At 43.9% G+C, this 11,042-nt stretch overlaps 1 pseudogene across 1 annotated transcript; it reads left to right on the forward strand.

Moving 5' to 3' along the window:
• The first annotated feature begins 6,075 nt into the window (after positions 1-6,075).
• LOC145484885 (uncharacterized) lies at positions 6,076-10,759 on the forward strand (annotated as a pseudogene). The gene is made up of 2 exons (XR_014049090.1): positions 6,076-8,106; positions 8,377-10,759. The product of XR_014049090.1 is annotated as an uncharacterized LOC145484885 (transcript).
• The last annotated feature ends 283 nt before the right edge of the window (positions 10,760-11,042 follow it).

Raw genomic sequence — 11,042 nt, forward strand, 5'->3', positions numbered from 1 at the left:
TGCGCGTAAGGCACTCCCGCCTACTCTTTCAGTCTTAAAAAGAAGTAGGGCTATATTTCGGCCAGCAAGCTCGAAAGTGCGCGTTCAAAAAGTGTGCCTGTGTCCATTTCACTGGAAACCAAGGCCATCAGGAGTTAGTTTAGAGTCCCCGGGCCTGGAAAATATCCCCCTATTTCCGGGAAATCGAGCCGAAGTATCCCAAAATCACGATGCGCGTAGGGCGGTCTCGGCGACTCTTTCAGTCTTCAAGTTAAGTGGGGCTATATTTCGAGCCATAAGCTCAAAAGTGAGCGTTCAAAAAGTTTTGCCGTGTCCATTTACCTGCAAACTAAGGCCATCGGAAGTAAGTTTAGCTGCCCCTGGAATTGAAAATATTCGCCAACTTCTGGGAAATCGAGCCGAAGTTGGTCAAAATTACGATGCGCGTAAGGCGGTCTCGGCTACTCTTTCAGTCTTAAAGTGAAGTAGGGCTATATTTCGGCCGAGAAGCTCGAAAGTGAGCGGTCAAAAAAATGTGCTGTGTTCATTTCACTGCAAACCAAGGCCATCAGCAGTTAGTTTAGAGTCCCTGGTACTGGAATATATCCTCGAAGTTCCGGGAAATCGAACGGAAGTTGTTCAAAATCACGATGCGCGTAAGACGGTCTCGGCTACTCTTTTACTCTTAAAGTAAAGTGGGGCTATATTTCGGCCCAGAAGCTCGAAAGTGAACCTTTAAAAAGTTACGCTTTGTCCATTTAACTTAAAACCAAGGCTATCAGGAGTTAGTTTAAAGTCCCCTGGACCGGAAAATATTCCCCAAGTTCCGGGAAATCGAGCTGAACTGGGTCAAAATCACGATGCTCGTAAGGAGGTTTAGGCTACTATTTCAGTCTTAAAGTGAAGTACGGTTGTATTTCGGCCCAGAAGCTCGAAACTGAGCGTTCAAAAAGTTTTCCTGCGTCCATTTCACATCAAACCAAGGCCATCAGGAGTTAGTTTAGAGTCCCCGGAACTTGAAAATATCGCGAAAATTCTACAAAATCGAGCGGAAGTTGCTCAAAATCACGATGCGCGTAAGGCGGTCTCGCCTACTCTTTGAGTCTTAAAGTGAAGTGGGGCTATGTTTCATCCCAGAAGCTCGAAAATAAGCGTTCAAAAAGTGTTACCTTGTTCATTTCACTGCAAACCAAGGCCATCAGGAGTTAGTTTAGACTGCTCGGGACTGGAAAATATCGCCCAAGTTCGGGGAAATCGAGCCGAATTTTGTCAAAATCACGATGCGCGTAAGGCGGTCTCGGCTACTCTTTGATTGTTAAAGTGAACTGGGGCTATATTTCGGCCGAGAAGCTAGAAAGTGAAAGTGCAAAAAGTTTTGCTCTCTCAACTTAACTGAAAACCAAGGCCATCATGAGTTAGTTTTGAGTCCGCGGGACTAAAAAATATCCCTTAACTTCTGGCAACTCAAGCCGAAGTTGGTCAAAATCACGATGCGTCTAAGGCGGTCTCGGCTACTATTTCAGTCTTAAAGTGAAGTGGGGCTATATTTCGGCCCAGAATTTCGAAAGTAAGCGTTCAAAAAAATTTGCTGTGTCCATTTCACTGCAGACCAAGGCCATCAGGGGTTAGTTTAGAGTCCTTGGAACTTGAATATATCCCCGAAGTTTCGGGAAATCTAGCCGAAGTTGGTCAAAATTACGATGGGCGTAAGACGTTCTCGGCTACTCTTTCAGTCTTAAACTGAAGTGGGGCTATATTTCGGCTCAGAAGCCCGAAGGGGAGCGTTGAAAAAGTTTTGCTCTCTCCATTTCAATGCAAACCAAGGCAGTCAGGAGTTACTTTAGAGTCCCCGGTACCGGAAAATATTCCCCATTTCCTGGGAAATCGAGCCAAAGTTGGTCAAAATCACGATGCGTGTAAGGCGGTCTCGGCTATTCTTTCATTCTTAAAGTGAACTCGGGCTATATTTCGGCCCAGAAGCTCGAAAGTTAAAGTTCAAAAAGTTTTGCTGTGTCCATTTCACCGCGAACCAAGCCACATCAGGAGATAGTTTACAGTCTCCGGGACATCAAAATATCCCCCAAGTTCCGGGAAATCGAGCCGAAGTTTGTCAAAATCACGATGCGCGAAAAGTAGTCTCGGCTACTCTTTTAGTCTTAAAGTAACGTGGCTGTATATTTTGGCCCAGAAGCTCGAAAGTGAGCGTTCAAAAAGTTATGCTGTGCCCATTTCACTGCAAAGCAAGGCTCTCAGGAAGTAGTTTACAGACCCCGGAACTGGAAAATATCCTCCAAGTTCCGCCAAATCGAGACGAAGTTGGTCAAAATAACGATTCGCGTAAGGCGGTCTCGGCTACTCTTTGAGTCTGAAAGTGAAGTAGGGCTATATTTCGGTCCAGAAGCTCGAAAGTGAGCGTTCAAAACGTTTTTCTCTCTCAATTTCACTGAAAACCAAGGCCATCATGAGTTAGTTCAGAGTCCCCGGGAGTGGAAAATATCTTTTAAGTTCTGGCAACTCAAGCCGAAGTTGGTCAAAATCACGATGCGCCTAAGGCGGCCTCGGCTACTCTTTCAGTCTTAAAGTGAAGTGGGGCTCTATTTCGGCCCAGAAGCTCCAAAATGAGCGCTGCAAAAAATTTGCTGTGTCCATTTCACTGCAAACCAAGGCCATAAGCAGTTAGTTTAGAGTGCCCGGGACTGCAATATATTTCCCAAGTTCCGGAAAATCGAGAAGACGTTGGTCAAAATCACGATGCGTGCAAGACGATCTTGGCTAGTCTTTCAGTCTTAAAGTGAAGTGGGGCTATATTTCGGCCCAGAAGCTCAAAAGTGAGCTTCAAAAAGTTTTCCTGTATCAATTCCAATTGAAACGAAGGGCATCAGGGGTTAGTTAAGAGTCTTCGGGACTGGAAAATATCCCCCCAAGTTCAGGGAAATTTAGCCGAAGTTGGTCAAAATCACGGTGCGCGTTAGGAGGTCTCGCTTACTGTTTCAGTCTTAAAGTGAAGTGAGGCTTTATTCCTGCCCAGGAGCTTGAAAGTGAGCGTTCAAAAAGTTTCCCTGTGTTTATTTGACTGCAAACCTAAGCCATCAGGAGCTAGTTTAGAGTCCCCGGGACTGGAAAATATCCCCCAACTTCCGGGAAATCGAGCCGAAGTTGGTCAAAATCACGATTTGGGTAAGGTAGTGTCGGCTACTCTTTCAGTTTTAGAGTGAAGTGGGGCTATATTTCGAGCGAGAAGCCCGAAAGTGAGCGTTCAAAAAGTTTTGCTGTGTTCATTTTACTGCAAACCAAGGCCATCAACAGTTAGTTTAGCGTCCCCGGGACAAGAAAATATGCCCCAAGGTCCGGGAAATTGAGCCGAGGTTGGTCAAAATCACGATGCCCCTAAAGTGGTCTCGGCTACTCTTTCTGTCTTAAAAGTGAAGTGGGGCTATATTTCGGGCCGGAAGCCCGAACGTAAGCGTTCAAAAAGTTTTGCTTTGTCCATTTCACTGCAAACCAATGCCATCAGGGGTTAGTTTACAGTCCCCGGGACTGAAAAATATTGCCCAAGTTCCGGGGAATCGAACCGAAGTTGAGTAAAATCACGATGCACGAAATGCGGTATCGGCTACTGTTTCAGTCTTAAAGTGAAGTTGGGCTATATTTCGGCCCAGAAGCCCGAAAGTGAGCCTTCAAAAAGTTTTGCTGTGTTGTTTGACTGAAAAACAAGGCCATCACGAGTTAGTTTACCGTCCCTGGCACTGGAAAATATTCCCCAGGTTCCGGTAAATCGAGCTGAAGTTGGTCAAAATCACGATGCTCCCAAAGCGGTCTCGGCTACCCTTTCAGTCTTAAAGTGAAGTGGGGCTATATTTCTGTCCAGAAGCTCGAAAGTGAGCGTTCAAAAAGTTTTGCTGTGTGCATCTCACTGCAAACCAAAGCTATCAAAAGTTAGTTTAGGGTCCCCGGGACTGGAAAATATTCCCCAAGTTCCGGGAAAGCGAGCCGAAGTTGATCAAAATCACGATGCGCGAAATGCGGTCTCGGCTACCGTTTCAGTCTTAAAGTAAAGTGTGGCTATATTTCGGCCCACAAGCTCGAAAGTGAACGTTCAAAAAGTTTTGCTGTGTCCATTTCACTGCAAAACAAGGCCATCAGGACTTAGTTTAGCGTCCAAGGGACTGGAAAATGTTCCCCAAGTTCCGGGAGATTCACCCGAAGTTTGTCAAAATCACAATGCGCGTAAGGTGGTCTTGGTTACTCTTTAAGAGTGGATGTCTCTAAAAATCAAAGAAAAATAAAAAAATCGCGGACATGGTCAAAAATTCGTTTCGTCCCATTTTTTGTCTACAGGTAGCTATAGGTACTAGCTAAAGTGAAATGAGGTTAGTTTGTGTAAATATTCATTTTGACGGGAATAAACCGTAATGAATTGCATGATCGAAAATGAGTGCGTGCGAGCTCGAAATTATGTAGTTTTCAGGCCGTCCTTAGATGAACTAAAATGCGACAGCAGGAATTCTCAAGTTATAAATATATACAGTTGGCCTTCCTCTACCAAGATATACTGATATTTTTTGTATCGTGTCCTTCCTGATGAAACCACGGGTTAATTACCAGAGGACGTCTTCGCCATTTTTAGTTCACGTCAAACCCGGCCTAATATATTGTGGCAAAAATGCATGTGGTAGCGTCTCAAAATGTCCAGCAATACTATCACGAGGGCTTCTGAGGTAGGTCTTCAAATTTATCGTTTCATTTTTCTGGTATCTTCTACTGTTTCAATATACCAACCAACCAAACTTCGGTAAAATTGCAAATGGCGCCATATTGAAATGAACAACATCAACATTGCAGTGACATAAGCAAAGCATTGTTTGAGTCGCAGCCGCACTTAGCTTGTTATGTTTGCTTTGACATCAATAGTTCCTTACCTTAGAAATCTTTTATAGGCCCTTATTATGCTGCTTGGAAGATACTTTCGAAATACTGTCCTCTGCAAGTTGGTGTAAAGGGGGCCGACCGGCGCACTCACTGAAGCCACTGAGCCGGTGATGGATAAACTTTAAAAGTTACTTGTTGTTGTCATTTTCTATAGCGTGTCGCCAGCCAGTTTCGTTTAGTCTACTTTGATCCTAATTTCGGCTTTTTTGACGTCCCACACACGAAAGATCCTGTACAACATGGCAGGCACCGCTAGCGATTTGCACACGTTCCTGTCTGCGTGTCGACTGCGTGACATGTGATAATCTGTCACGTAACGAGATCAACTAACAGTACATTCTGCCTCACGAATAAAATCCAAACAAATATATTGCCGTCATAAACAAAAAAGATACAGCAAAGAAACAGACTTTACAAAATGTCACAAATTTAAAACGTACAGTGAAAACTTTATGGAACGAAAATAACGATTCAATTTTCCCACGGGAAACAAATGTAACCAGTTAACGAAAGTAAACAAAAAGCAAAAGCGTAATAATCGTCGGTGAAAGTAATAAAGATAACGGTTGCTTAAACTCCAGCAGAAAAAAATGTCTTGTTCTTTCCTTGATATTGTTGGTGGCGTTTGTGGTGCAGAGGAACGCGCAAGGCATCCGTCCACTCAGACAGTATCGCTGTCATCGTGCAGCAAGGATATCAGAAGCCACAAGCGTTTTTTACAGTTCTCAGGTGTTGAGACAGAGATAGAACTTCTCTTAGCAAGAAGCGGGATTTTCGTGAACCCCGTCAATTTTTCGGAAATGACTGTTTGCCCGTTGCATCGATCAAGCCTTGGAATCGGATGGAGAAGAACTAGTAGATTATGTTCTGTGCCTCAGGATGTCTCCGGTCACAAAAAGGAATCTGAAAAAGTACCCGCAGCAGAAAGGGAAATTAGTTTGCAGCACTCAATACAAATTTTTGAGCTTACGAAAAACCTCGTGCCCGTCGGATCAGGTAAGCGATTACAATGTTTATTCTCACTTTATCCAAGGATAAACATCCGTATAGCTTCTCATTTCACGCAGGGTACTTGGCGGGAATCGCAAACTTCATATCCTTAATTCAAATCACTTCACTGCCGCGTAAAGTAACGCCAAGTTTAACAGCAAAATTATTTTTGTCTCACGAGTTTTCAGGAGTTTTGCAAATACTTTTACGTCGGAACCTTGTTCAAACACAGGCATTTACTCAACATTTTCACCTTCTTCAAGACTTAATCAAAAGGGGAACACTCGAATTGAAATATTTTACAGATATTAGAATTCCTTCCAACAATGCTCGGAAAAAAGGAAAGGAACGTAAAAGACTGACTTGTGACAAGGTAAAATACAGATTGCGTAATCAATTTGAGGTTTGTGGGGCTTTTTCCCTGGGCTAGGTTTGTTCTTTTGCCACATTCAGAGCTATTTGTTCAAGGGGGATGTGTAAAGTAGAAAAGAATAAAGTAATCCTTTCTCTCCAAATATTAAAGGAATTTGTGTACGATGTCGACAGTCCCTGGCAAAAACAAAAAATCATTTAGAATCGCAGGACTTGGTGCCACAGGAGGTGTGGAAAACATCATAGAAGGTCTATGTGGTCTAAGCTTGGTGAGTTTCTTCAAAGTGTTTATGAAAAATTTCCATCCAATATAGTTAATGAAAGTGAAAAACCTTAACGCGTTCTCTGAATTCTCCCTTCTCCGCCCTTTTCAGGGGTTCAACCCACGCGGGAGAAGGGCGTGTCGAGGATAACTTGCATGCGCATCCTCAAAACGGCGCCATTGCCGCCCGTCAACCAGTGGGCAAGACATGCATGGCACAAGAATTGGAAAAGCGTGTCCTGCCCGGACAGCCAATCACATCCCAAAATATAGCCAAATAATAAAGGCTTTAAATTAATATATGGCTTCTCAACTTTTTTTCTAAATGTTCCAAATGGAAAACAATACTGAGTAGTAACTGGATGAAGATATCAGGATAGATTACCAGTCAATTAAATTAATTATCGACTATTACTTTCCAGCTCGCATGCGACTTGCGCTTTTATACACGACACCCTGCGCTTGCACACGGTTGATCTCATTTCGAAGCCATCCAAAGCAATGTGTTCACTTTTTTGTCAGGTTGATGAACAAGCGAGTGACTTTGATATTCCTGCCATTACTTGTCCTGTAACTGTTGGTGATGAATCTCTGCCAGAAGGTTCCACATCCAGACGGCAGAGCCTTTTTTTCCGCAGGAAGATTCCGAAGAGAGTGATGAAGGCTTCAGTCTAGACAACGAGTCCCAGGAGCAGCTTAATCGCTTCTTACAGCTTCGAGACGTCAGTCCAGTACGTCACATGTTATCAGTGCCGTGGAATACAGCGCACGAGCGTACTAAACGCAGATACCTACGGAAAGCTCAGCAATGTATATCTGCAATGCTTGATGTTCTGGCACCTGAAAATTCGCAAGAACTGTGGACGGAGCTTTGTGATCGTCATGCGGTAAGCAGAGAGAGTCAGGTTGTGGTCGAAGGTAGAGGTGAAAAAGAGACGGAGCTTCTTAGTGCATTTGCTGAGAGCTACTTGAACGCGCAACATTGGAGCACCAGACGACAAATACTCTCTTTGATGGCAGATAAGTTATCCCTTAAGGAGATGAGAGAGTTTATTCCAACCGTTACTAGCTATCGCTACAACATTGCCCGACGCCACAGGCTGTTACATGGAAGAGCTGCTCCTCTTCCAAACCAGGAGAAAAAGAGAATGAGAATTGAACCTGTAAAATTAGAACATTTTGTTTCTTTCATAACGAGTCCACACGTAATTCAAGATGTTCCTTTTGGGGAAAAACTTCTGAAATTGTCAACTGGTGAGATCATAAAAACACCCAATGTGATCAGAACAATGATACCAGAGCGCATTGTCCAGCAGTATCAACAATACTGCTGTGAAACCAACTTTGAGCCTATGAGTAAGAGAACCCTACAGAGAGTTTTGGCAGTGTGTTCTTCATCTGTTCGCAAGTCTCTGCAAGGACTTGATAACTTTTCAGCACAAGGAGCGGAAGCATTTGATCATTTAGAGAAACTCGTAGACAAGCTTGTTGACTGTGGCAAGACTCAACAATGGGCGAGGGAAATTAAGCAGCAACTTCGTTTGTCGAAGCAGTACCTAAAGGGCGACTACAAGGTGGATGCATATTTTATTATTATGCGTTGTCTTTGCGGAAGTGATGTAGTAGACTTCTTACTATGATATACGGCTACCTTTTTCTTTCTCTCCAAGTCTTTTTTATGCTTAATTCATGAAACAAGAGGTTGCAATTCACTGTAATACGCTTACACACATGTATACAACGCTGAGAATCGGTTAAGTAATCTTTCTGAAATGTCGATGCGCATGCGTTGCTTTGCAAATATGCACTGAATCACGCGGTTGTCATTTTACTTCTTTTTTTAGGTACATGCAGTGGAGGCCTCAGAGGTTCCCGATCATTGTCGAATTTATGCGCTAAGTGATCCAAGCAATGCAGAATTTCGGAGCTCCTGCGACCACCTCCACAATGAGTCATGTGTGCAGTGTTATGAGTTAGAGGAAGTCATGCGTACCATAGAAGATGAGTGTTCAATTGCGCTCTCGTCAGCAGAAGATCAAGCTGACATGCTGCATACTATCAAACAGGCAAGGGATGATATCATTAGCTGGAAAGCCCATCAGCTACGTTCAGTCCACCAAGCTGAGGCGAAGCATTCAGTTTTAGCCAAACTCGACAGCCGATCGGTGCTGTTAGTCCAGGACTGGGCAATGAAATATATGCCCCGAAAATATCGAGAGGCACAGTCAGACTGGTTTGCGAAGCGAGGATTGCCATGGCACATTAGCGTTGCCATAAGACGGTCAGAGGGTTCTGAGCACTTTGAATCGCAAACACTTGTTCACGTATTTCAAAGCTGCGCCCAAGACAGTGTGACTGTGGCTTCGATAATGCTTGACTGCCTCACTACCCTGAAAAAGGAAATTCCAGACCTGGAAATGGCTTATTACAAACAAGATAACGCTGGCTGTTATCATAGCGGAAATTCAATCATCTCAGCTAAGCTGGCCGGTGATGCCGTAGGGGTGGCTGTTGTAAGAAACGACTTCTCGGACCCTCAAGGTGGAAAGGGGGTATGTGATCGCAAAGCAGCAACAATCAAAGGAGACGTTGGAAGGTACGTAAACGAAGGCAATGATGTCATCAACGCTTTACAGCTCAAAACAGCCATTGAATCTGGCCAAGGAACCACAGGAGTGAAAACAAGCTATGTTGCTGCCAAGCCGTCAAGCACCTTTAATATCAAATGGGATGGCATAAGCTTACTCAACAATTTTGAGTACGATGAAACTGGCGTACGAGTGTGGAGAGCATTCAATGTGGGCTCCGGTAAAGTAGTGCCATGGGCAAAGTTCGAAGGAGTCATGAAGCAGCCCGGAAAATTGGAAATCCTAGAACCCCCATCGCAGAATGTAAGTGGCGCACCGCCGTTCAAGATTGTGAGACACCGACATATCAAGAAAAGCTCTGTCAAAGCAGATTTGTCAACTGAAAACGAAAACCAAGATCGAAGCAGTATTGGTCAAAATAAGCCAGACGACATGCTTTTCCCGTGTCCAGAGGATGGATGTGTAAAAGCATACAGTCGCTTTGCACACCTCCAGACACACCTAGATACTCGATGCTCGATGCTCGATGATGCTCGAACAGGAAACTCTCTACGATAGAGCTAAAAGAGAATATTCTTCCAAGCTGACGGAGGGATGCAGTCAAATTCCAAACGTTCAAGTTACTGTCCAAGCAAAGAGTGACGCCTTGCTGCCTCTTCCAATGGGTTGGGCCCTGAAGACAATTAAGAAAAAAGTGCGTTTTACAAAGAAACAGACCGAATTCTTAACTGACCAATTTCAAAAAGGGGAGCAAAGTGGACGGAAAAGCGATCCACAGGAAGTTTCGAAAGCAATGAGCTTAGCAAGAGACCAAGCGGGGGAACGCCGATTTCAACCTGATGAAGTCCTCACGTCGCAGCAGATTAGTGGCTTCTTTAGCCGTCTTTCAGCAAAGAAGCGATTAGAAGTTACAGCCGCCGGTAACGAAGCAAAAGCCAGTGACGTCTCAGAAGTGGCCATGGAGAGTTCCGACGAGGACGAAATTTCCGCCGAAGCTGAGAGTCATCTATCTGCTGTGTGTGCGAATGTGATGAGAGATGTGGCTATTCAGCATCCGATTGTATCTTTCGATCTTAACATCTGCGAACTTGTACAAAAACGTACACTCACAACTTTAAGAGTGGATAGGCTGAGAGACATGTGCATCGACCTTGGGCTGGATATTTCTGACATTTCACCTCAGAAGAGGAAAAAGCCATACATCGCACGACTCACACAATTAGTCCAGGAGTGTACCTGCACTTCCAAGTAACTGAGCCCTGTACGTTTCACGAATAACTGATCCGCTGATTATGAAACGCGGTGTGTATATAATTTTTAAGAGGGCGTTGCGTGACCGTGAGCAGAGTTCTACATATCGTATTTCAGTCACTCGAGCTCGCCGCTGCTGGTGGCGTCTCCTCCAATTTGTGTTGACGATTTTCAGTATATTCGAAACTGGCGAGTGCAGAAGGCGCAGAAGGGATGTAAATGCTCGAATTCATGTTCACTGGATGCGAAGCAAACGTAAACTAACGGCTGTGTGGCAAATTTAACCTGTTGTGTGCAATTCAAATGTTCAACCTGTTGTGTGCAGAATTATGCAGAATTATGGCGCGATTCACAGGGTAGGAAAAGTCGAAATTTGTTTCTCCTGTCACAGTATATGAAAATTAAGTGTAGTTATAGACATTTTAATATGTTTCTAGTCATTTCAACGGCCAGTGAAGATATAACTGACCAAAACAGTTATTTGTGTACAACGCGTTTAATTTTGTTATTATGCATCTCATTATGGCGTCATAGTATTTAACCGAATTACGGCCGGTGGTCATCTTTTGATTGTCAAAGGTCCCAAAGAAATAAAACCCAAATCGAAAAGAACTATCTTTCAAGGCTTCTTGGTAGTGTTATTGTAAACTTTGAGACACTACCACATGTAT

The sequence above is a fragment of the Orbicella franksi genome, chromosome 1 (genome assembly GCF_964199315.1).
Source record: "Orbicella franksi chromosome 1, jaOrbFran1.1, whole genome shotgun sequence".
NCBI lineage: Eukaryota > Metazoa > Cnidaria > Anthozoa > Scleractinia > Merulinidae > Orbicella > Orbicella franksi.